An 8,898-nucleotide genomic window follows, 5' to 3' on the forward strand; every position below is an offset into this window, starting at 1 on the left:
GTTTAAGAAATATCTGGGTTTGATGAGACCCAGACCCGTGAATTTGGGTCAAATGCATGAGAAGCTTCCATTTAAAAATCAAGAAAATCTGGTGACTCCAAAAAAAGGGGGAGCGACCACATCGCGACACGTAGGATTTTTATGTTTTCGTTGTGTTTCTTTTTCGTGTCTAATATTAATATATTTAGGATTTTAATTTTATTCATTGTAAGAAAGTTAAAAATTTACTTATGGTTTGATGATGAAAGGGTTTCACAAATAAATGAGACGTTATAACCTGTTTGGTGAGTCCTATGACCTGCTTATTTTTTTTTTACTTAAAATTTTTTTCTTAATATAAATAATATCTTTTTCTTACTAAAATTGAATATTAGTTTTTCGTATATCTCTTTTTTATAGGATTTCATATCAAATATCTGATGAGATTATTTTTATTATAATGAGATGTTATAACTCGTTTAAGGTTATCTGGGTTTGGTGAAACATATACCCATGAATTCGAGTCAAATGCATGAGAAGTCTTCATTTACAAATAAAACAATATAGTGGCTTGAGAGAATGTAAGAAGAAACCATAAAACTTTTAAAGGTTTCGTTTATATATATTTAAGATTAAGATACATAGTTTTATAATTTTTCTTTTCTTTTCCTTTTTTTCTTTCATTTTCCATTTTTGCACGCAACATGTATTGTAATTTATTTACATCCCCATATGTTGTTTTACGTTATTCGTTTATAATTTATATATTTTTTTGGAATATTATTTATTGTAAGGAAGTAAATAATATACTTAGGATTTGATGATAAAAGAGTTTCATAGATAAATAAGATGTTATATCGGTTTAAAAGCTATCTGGGTTTAGTGAGACTCATGACCCGCTTATTTATTTTTTTTGGGCAAATACCATAAAAAACCAACATACTTTCTGTTTTTTCTCGTTAAAGTCCATCAACAATTTTTTGCACGTTAAAGTCCCTATACATGTTAAACTTGAACAAAACAATGACGTAATTTATAAAAACAATATGGAACTGATTATTTTTTCTTCGAGTCGATAGATGATATATGTACATACAAACACACATTACCCATTTAATGCAGCCAAAGTCACCAAGAATTTGCCTAATAAAATATGTGTTTCTTAAGTTTACTCGAGTAATAGGCTACCAACTGTCCTTATTGCAGATTTCGTATGTTTTGTATAAGTTAAGAGTTCATTTTTTTTCTTCAATCATTAGGCTGAGGGGTGCGGAGCGCGAGAAGGGGCGCGAAAGCCCTTCCGCTCGCGCCCCGGGGCGCGAGCACCACACCACCGAGGCGCGAGAGGGGCGCGAGCACGCAGACCAAGGCAGGCGCAAGGGGGATCACGGCTGAAAAAGGGCGTAAAGTGGCTTGGGAATTCGTGCATAGCCGTTGGGGCTTTAATAAATAGAGCCGTTGGCTCTTTAAGGTTATTAAAAAAAAAAATTTTCTCTCTATATAAACCAATATCAACCCAATATCACATACCACACCCAAAATCACATAAAATACTTACCACAACCTCAAAAAAACCCAAAATCAACCCATCTTCCAAACCTTTTTTTTAAAAACATGGCTGGAAATTGGTACCCAAACCTAGTACTTTAATTTTGTTTTTAGATATTAATGTGTTTTTTTAATTAATGTGTGTTTTTTTAAATAATTTATGAGTTTTTTTAATAATACGTTTTTTTTAATACATTTATAAAAAAATAAAAAAAAAAACCGCTCGCGCCCCCTCTCGCGCCCCTCCACACCATGTCCCGGGGCGCGAGCACCACAACCAACACCCATCTTATCAAGTTTCTTTCTCTGCCACACGTCACAATATTATTGGCTGGCGCCCCCACTCGCGCCCCCTCTCGCGCCCCCCACACCCCTCAGCCTTAGTGTTATCAACTCAAGAATATAAATTCTACAAAACCTGCACACCACTATTGATTTTGAATTAAACAATTGATTTGTAACTGCCTAATGCGTTGACTATTATTCTTACTGTGAATGGCAATATTTTTACAATCACACGTTATCATGCATAGTTTTATTATTAATTATGTTAGTATAGTTTCATAAGCGAAAAAAAAAGCAGTTTCATATTGTTTATAAAAGTTATGTCATTTCTTCGTTCAAATATAACATGTACAATGACTTTAACGTGCAAAAAAATGTTAAGAGACTTTAACGAGAAAAAACCGATAGTATTTTGGTTTTTTTTAAGATATTATCCCTTATTTTTTTAGTATAAAATTGTTTCTTAATTATAAATAATATCTTTATAAAAAAACGGATATTAATTTTTAGTATATCCCTATTTTATAGGATTTTCATATCAAAAATTTGACAAGATGAATTTTTAATATAGTGAGATGTTATAACCCGTTTAAGGGCAATCTAGGTTTGGTGAGACTCATACCCATAAAGCCGGGACAAATGCATGAGAAGCCTTCATTTGAAAATAAAGCAATTTGGTTGATTGAGAGAATTTAGAGAGTTTTCGTTTATATATATATATATATATATATATATATATATATATATCTACTATATATAATGGAGGAGTCAAGGACCTCTTAATTTTTAAGATGTATAAATATTTTTGCTTATGATACTAATTTTAATGCATGTCTTATAGAAGTTAAGAGGGTGTTTTGGTCTTTTAATTAAGACCCATCCACTACTTTAATGGTTTCAGTTATAATTACAGCTTTTACCCCTCAATAATTACCCTTGCACCCTTTCAGTTTACATATATATTTATTTATCTTATTTCTATATGTTTTTCTTTTATATATTTAAATAATTTGAGTTTTAATAAATTTCGAACTTACAATTGCGACATGCTTATTTTTGTATACGTTTCGATGTAAATTTTATTGCGTATTGATATGTGCATCATAACGTAAAAGTCATTGTTGCATCAATGTACAAGTTTATTAAGATAAATATTTTTTCTGGTTAAATTCAAAATTTCAAATCACCCCTTCAATTTTAAGATATTTCCTTTACCATACCAACGACATTTTATTTTGTTTTTTGGTTTTTTGTCTTATATCTTTTAAAATATATATTTATTTTTATAAATTGCAACGTCCCCTCACAAAATGCTTATTTTTGTCTACGTTTTTATATATAGTTTATTATCAATGTGTGGTTACAATGTACGATGTAGAAGTCTTTTAAGAATATGTATGTATGTATATATATATATATATATATATATATTTGTAACTTTTTGATTGTTTTTACAAACCAACCCTCCATATAAAAAAACCAATAATGTGTTATTCTTGTTGCTGCATATATGTGTGGATGTCCACAATAACATTTATATGATAAACATAAAGGGAAAAATAATACTATCGTTCTACTACAAACTTGATACATTAATAAAATATATATTCAAAATAGTTAATGTACCTTTTAAATGAATATATGTCATTAAAATAAAAGTATTGTTTTATTTTTTTATATGTATTAAAAAGTATGTAACAATTTATTGATTTACTTAAAAAAAGTGTAATCATACATTTTTTTATAACTACGGTGGAGTTGATCAACTTATAAAAAAGAGTGTAATAAGATCATTTATATAGCAACATTTAAAAAAAAAAGGTTTACAAAAACAATCCTAAAATAGAAAAAATTAGTCACGAGTTGGTCTTCCACAAAACCCGATTTCCAATGAAAAATACCCCATGAGTTAACTATGTAAATACGAAAAAACATTTTTAATCAAAATGAAAAGGTTTTCGTTTATACATATCCTAGCCAATTCGAAATTGCTCATATGCATATTATATTGACTACAAAACTTATAGTACATACTAAACTAATTAGTAAATTGCATTTAAATTTCTTTAGTTTCATGTGGAGGCGAGCAAGGTTTAACTTTTAAGACCAGAAGGAGAATGCAGAAAGGAGAATAATTTGACGAGTAGTTCACATTTATATTTTAGAATTCAAAGATAACTATATATTTCTTTAAGAAAATTAGATTTAAATAATTTCAATAATAGAATATTGACAAATAACAATCACAACTAATGAAAAGTTAGCTGACAATCCCATCTTTTAATATAGTTGCTCCCAACATCCACGGATAACAAGATCTTAACACCGTTAGTCGTTGGTCGCCGGAAAAACGTTTTGACATGGAAACATAACCTTTTCGCCGGAAACTCAATTTGAATACTACCACTTGAACACCACCATTGAGCACCACCACCTAAAAAGGTTGAGTTTTTCGATCATAAAAGAATTTTCCAGCCAAAAATGTTTTTCCGGAGACCAAAGGTGTTAGGATTGTTTTGGATGCGGATCGTTAAGTTAAAATATGAGACCGATTAATAGATATTTCGTTAGTTGAGGCTGTTATTTGTCAATAGTTAATAGTTTAGGTTATATAAATCAAAAATTTCTTTTTTTATGTTTTTATTTGGTCACTTTGTAACATTATTTGGGTGAAAATACTCATATTTAAAATTCAAAATTAGAACAATTTTGAAATACAACAATAATGGTTAATAAAAGTGCTTATTTTAATTTTTCCAGTTAATCAAATATTAGCATGAATGAACGACGCCTATGATACACCATATAAATGCAACTAACACAAAAACTTTAAGAAAAATAAAAAATAAACGTAATAATTATTTGTAAACTCTTATATAAATAACATAACTAACATAAATACTATACAATATCTACCATGATTAATAAACTAAAATACTCAACTACCGCATTACGAATTGTAATTGCCACAGCGACGTGCGGGTTTGATACCAGTATATATATATATATATATATATATATATATATATATATATATATATATGGGAGGGTTATCCTAAAACTAGGTAGTTTCCTAGGAAGACTAGGAATAAATCATAGCAATTAGATCATGTTAATCAATTATTGAGATTTAAAATTACCAATAACCGACATAGTTTCCTAGAATTGTTCTTTCACTATCATTTGTAGTGCCACTAATAACCGACATAGTTTCCTAAAATTACTCTTTAATCATTATAACCGACATAGTTTCCTAGAATTGTTCTTTCACCATTATTTGTAGTGCCAAATGTCAAAATTTGTTGGTTCTTACCATTCTTAGAAAACTCCGTATTTTTATTTGAACCATTTTCTATATATATATATATATAATGGTTCAAATAAAAAACAATTGTTTTGTGAGAAGTGTGAGAAGACTTTAAAATAAAGTAGACCACCTAAGTATGACACTATACCATGTAAATAGGAAACTATAGAACTTTTAGAAACTATCAATCTTAACCACTAAATCCTAGATCCAAGAATCTACATCTATTCTTATATTTCTCACAAAACTATTATTTTTTACGTTAACCCTACCCTATATATACACACATTATATATTTATATCTATGAGTATCTTAATTGTTTGAGAGTGATGTTAAACTAGAGGTGGCAAATGGGTTGGGTCGGGTCGAACAAGTCATGGGTTGAAATGAGTCATGGGTCAAAACGAGTTTGGGTCAGAATGAGTTTGGGTCAGAACGGGTCAATTAAAAAAAGGGTTGTTTTGGTTTGGGTCGGAACAGGTTAGGGTCGAACCGGGTTTCGAGTTTTTTTTTTTTTTATGAACGCGAATAATGGCAAAAACATTTTAGTTTTTTTTTTAATTTTTGTTTTTTATTTATATTTTAAGTTATGATTTTTTTTTTATTTTTTTTTGAATTTTTTTGAGGGGTTTTCTATTAAGATAAAAAACACTCAAAAAAATATTCAAAAATAATAATAAAAAAATTATAAATCAAAATATAAAGCATAAACAAAAAAAGTAAAAACACTAAAATGTTTCCTACGTTGACCTCGTTCTATTTAAAAAAACCGAGAATCGAACCGAAACCGAAAAAACGGACAAAAACGAGTCCCGAATCGACCAAAAAGATACCAAAACCCAACCCGTCATGGGTGAAAACTCGTGTTGTCTTAAAACATGAACCGAACACGTTCCAATTTGAAACCCGTTTCGTGTCGAAACCTGTCTTGTATGAAAACCTGTTCCGATCCGAGACCTGTCACATTTCCTTAGGACGCTAACCCACATCGACCCAATTCTTTGAACTTGTAAACCCATTTTGACCCAAAAATAAAAGGATGAAATTTAAAATGACTCATATAGACCCATTTAGTTAAAACCTTTTACCCAAATTAACTCATTTAAGTTTTAAAACAACTCAAATTGACCCATTTAAAAAGGCTTGGATCAAGATTGTCACACCCAGATAAACCAATGACACATCAATTTCAATGTCCATGAAAATGTAAGAATCAAATTTGGACAACAATGCTAATTTTTTATTTGTCATAATTGTTACTTTTCTAACTTGAATAAACAATCAACTATGTAATACAATAAAAGTACACAATGATTTCTAGTTTTCTCATATAAGTTTTTTAATTGTGTTTTATTGCATTATTAAAAGCTATCCGTCAAACTTCTTGAAATTACTTCCAAATTCTTTAAAAATATTAGAAAGAATAGTATTTTTATAATTCTGATTAATAATGGATATAACTAAATAAACCATATAAACTTAATAATTCTGTTACCCGTATAAACCTGCGCACACAAATTTGTAACTTTCTCCCGAAAGTTCATGTTTCATTTCAGTTTAGTTTATACGAAAGTTAGTTTCGTATTAGATAGTTTCGTTTGCTTTTGTTTTGTATATAAACCGTTACAACAAAGAATATTCTCAATTTCTTTCTAACACAAACATGCGTGTAAGCTATCCTGTGGAAAGTAGGGATATAAGGTTTCTAATCTTGATACTCGTAAAGTTCATGCTTCTCTACGTCTTCTGAGCCTTCCTTTGTTTCAGGATCCTATTGTTAGTCATTCTTCCTCTTCTTATTTGCTTAGCAATTCCGCATCCACTTCTATTTATTGTTTCTGTTTTCACACTCGCCAGTGCATGCACTAATACTGTTTTTGTCAATCTTATCTTACTCATATATATATATGATCAGGATCATGAGAGAACTTTTTTGAAATTGAGAACTATAAAAACCATTTTGGATCACAAAAAACCCAAAAATAAAAAAAAAATCATAAAATAAAAAAAAACACAAAAATGAAAAAAGTAAAAAAAAACAAAATTCTTATTTTAACATCCCAATTTCATTAAAAAAAAAACTCGGTTTAGCCAAATTATATACACATATGTATAATATATAACATATGTACATTTACATGATTTTTTTATACACATGTGTATAATTGAAGATAAATGATACTATACATAAGTGTATATCATGTAACTAAATATTAAATAAAATTATACATATGTGTATAATACGACGTTTTTTTTAAAATTTTTTTATTTTTTTTTTAATGAAACCGGAATGAAATATAAGAATTTTGGTTTTTTTAATTTTTTAAAATTTTTGTTATTTTTTGTTTTATGATTTTTTTTATATATTTTTCATAAATGTGTTTTTAGTGATCAAAATTGGTTCTCAAAGTTCTCAATTTGCAAATGGTTCTTTAAGGATCTTTACCCTATATATAATATATATATATAGGATCAGGATCATGAGAGAACTTTTTTAAAATTAAGAACTATGAGAACCATTTTGGACCACAAAAAACCCAAAAATAAAAAAAAAATCATAAAATAAAAAAAAACACAAAAATCAAAAAAGTATAAAAACCAAAATTCTTATTTTATCATCCCGGTTTCAAAAAAAAACTCGGTTTAGCTAAATTATATATACATATGTATAATATATACATATATGTATATTTACATGTTTTTTTGTACACATGTGTATAATTTAAGATAAATGATATTGTACATATATGTATATTATGTAATTAAAGATTATATAAAATTATACATATGTGTATAATACGACGTTTTTTATTTTTTTTTGTATTTTTTCTTATTTAAACCGGAATGAAATATAAGAATTTTGGTTTTTTTTTACTTTTTTAAAATTTTTATTATTTTTTGTTTTATGATTTTTTTTAATATTTTTTTAAAGGTGTTTTTAGTGGTCCAAAATGGTTCTCAAAGTTCTCAATTTGCAAAGGGTTCTCTTAGGATTCTTACCCTATATATATATGTGTGTGTGTGTGTGTGTGAGGGTTATCCTAAAAATAAGTAGTTTCTTAGGAACACTAGGAATAAATCATAACCATTTGATCATATTAATCAATGGTTGAGATTTAAAATTACCAATAACCAACATAGTTTTCTAGAATTACTCTTTCTTCATTATAACCGACATAGTTTCCTAAAATTGTTCTTTCACCATCATTTGTAATGCCAAATGTTAAAATTTTGTTGGTTCTTACCATTCCTATAAAACTCTTAATTCTTATTTGAACTCTTTTCTATATATATATATATATATATACACACACTAGTAGGTGCCCGCACGATGCGGCGGCGTCGCTTATTTACAATGTGATACTCGTTTTGTGTTTATCTATGCTCTCATGACATATTATGTATTAGTTTTGTTAGTTTTCGTATTCGTCACATCGGCATAGTCTATCTTTGCCATAAGCATTACATAACTCAATAAGTAAAGAAAAGTCATAAATAGAAATAAGACAATATAAGTCATAAATACCATTTCAGTTTTAATAAACCGACACAATAATAAGAAAACATAAGTCTTATATATAACCATTTAAAAATAAGCATCCATGTGCTAACCACTTGATAAGATAACTTTTACTCATATGCCTTACACATCTCAATAACCTCATCTGCGTATTTTGACCACCATTCTTCATCCAAATCGGTACCAAGGTCTTCTTGTTTGATTGCTCCAGTGACTTGATTATGAGTTTCTACAATCTTCTCATCCTTAACTACCACA

Source organism: Bidens hawaiensis, unplaced genomic scaffold (genome assembly GCF_021521415.1).
Source record: "Bidens hawaiensis isolate Kalapana, Puna unplaced genomic scaffold, B.hawaiensis_p1.1 tig00014784_1, whole genome shotgun sequence".
NCBI lineage: Eukaryota > Viridiplantae > Streptophyta > Magnoliopsida > Asterales > Asteraceae > Bidens > Bidens hawaiensis.